We start from the raw sequence: 2,249 nt of genomic DNA, 5'->3' as shown, positions 1-2,249 counted from the left end.
CGGAACCTACGGCGGGTTGAACGGTCGGCAGCGGCTGACGATGGTTTCTGATCGGAGCACTAGTTCCGATTCTCACAGGTAAGCGACTTCCTTCTTCACCTCAGCTGGTTCGTGTGAAACGATCAAGAGCCACAACTCTGATACCAATTGTTAGGCTCGACACACGAGAATCACACGAACATACAACACACAACACACGCTAAACTCAAGAACAACAAGATTTATAGTGGTTCGGTCCAATCTCCGACCTACGTCCACTCTCGGTAACTAGGAGTTTATATTTCTTGGTGCTAATCTGCACTCACTCTGTGTTTTTTTCTTTCACACATTTTACAATACAAATGAGATTCATATATATAGAGTCTGAAATGATAATTAGACAAGAAAAGCAGACCATGAAACATGCAAACGGGAAAACTGGATCACCTCTCCTTTTCCACTTTTGACTTGCTTTTCAACCACTAATATTTGAGTGGTATCATGATTTCTGCCACTAATATTTGAGTGGCTTCACCTACTCAACAAGTACTGTGTAGAGGACTTTGAAGGAAGAAAGTCCAAAATGCTCCTTCCCCAATCTGATGGCAAGACCTGTGTTGGATTTACTTATGGTTACTTGGTCTTGTTCGGGAGGAGAAGCCATGACTTTTGGCTTGTGAATCCTATCACAAGGCATGGACTTCATTTTCCTAATGTCCCCAGTAAGTCTCTCCTAATCGAACAGGAGTTAGGGCTTTCCTAGTCTTTTCATCTTCAAGATCTGCGTGGGTGTTTGTGGTCTTACGCAGATATTCCTTTAAATTATGGTTTTCAATAGCGGATGAAGGAGAATGGAATTATGTTTACTGTAATTATCCCATCCGTGATTTACATGATTTCAAGGGGAAGATATATGCCATAGACGCTGATTCTTTTGTTCATGAAATAGGACTCGATCCAGAGCCCAAACTGACATTACTCAAAACCAAGAATTTTCTGGGCTATGGCTTAGAGTTTTTGGAGTTTGTATGCACGGATGAAAATCTTTATGCTATGGAATGCTTTCCTGACACTAAGTACAAGGTTCACGAACTAGATTTTGGGGAAATGAAATGGGTGTCTCCAAAAAAAGAGAGAATGGAAGAATATGCCTTTTTTGTTAGTGGCTTGAAGCATAGTGCTGCTATCAAACGAGAGTTGTTGTCCGACTCTTGGTTGCTTTACAAGAGAGATGCTTATAGTGATACAAGTGGAAACGGCGTGTTCTTTACTGCCGACACATGGTACTTCCCAAATGATTGTTTGAAAGTGAAATCTCATCATATATGAATTGAGATTTATAATCTTTGCAATTTCAAAGGGCACAATTAGCAGTAATATCTTCTTTTTTATGTAATTTGATGCCCATTTGTTTTGAATATTTTGATGTATGTCATTTGCTACCTATGGTTTTGGATTTTTTGGTTCCATATTTGTGTTTTACATACTTAATTAAATGTCTTAGATTTATTGAGAAAATATGTTTTATTACTTAATTGAAATTAATTAGAGCTAACCATGGTTTGAGTCGATTTGGTTATTTACTAAAACTCAAACTAAACCAAAACTTTAGTTTCTAGGAAAAAAAACCTTGTAGTTAAAGGTTTTTCAGGGTTTTCTTTTATTTATTTTTTTGCATCTGTAATGGCTTCTAGACAAAAGTTGTGACTTAATGTAGTCAAGGTTTTTTAGGGTTTTCTTTTATTTATTTTTTTTGCATCTGTAATGGCTTCTAGACAAAAGTTGTGACTTAATGGACAGCTTAGTAATCTTAAACTTGCATTTGTACTCTCAATGAAGAAATTTAATTACCTCACTAAGATGATCATGGGTGTCAATCTTGACTATAATGCCCGTCATTAATGGACAACTTAATAATCTTAAACTAAGTCTAAAAGCAGCTATACATCTTTTAGATAATTAGATCCCTAATGCATGACTCCTCTTCATTAAGGCTGAAACGGAATATGAGCTAGGAGAAGAGGATTTCAATTTTGAAAATCATTTGAAAAAACGAAACGGGATATGAGCTAGGAACCAAAGGGCTTGTAGTCCAGTGGTATCCGGTGTTGCCCTCCCTCCTTGAGGTTGAGGGTTCAAGTCCCGTTGTGGACATAAGTGGATTTAAGGAGTAGTTTAGGAGTAGGTTAGATTTGCCGTTTCAAAAAAAAAAAGATATGAGCTAGGAGAAGAGGATTTCAATTTTGAAAGTCATTTGAATATCAATCTTA

Source organism: Lactuca virosa, chromosome 4 (genome assembly GCF_052849685.1).
Source record: "Lactuca virosa cultivar CGN04683 chromosome 4, Lactuca_virosa_CGN04683_v6, whole genome shotgun sequence".
NCBI classification, from domain to species: Eukaryota; Viridiplantae; Streptophyta; class Magnoliopsida; order Asterales; family Asteraceae; genus Lactuca; species Lactuca virosa.
The sequence above is the reverse complement of the archived record's forward strand: the minus strand, read 5'-3'. Positions refer to the sequence as shown.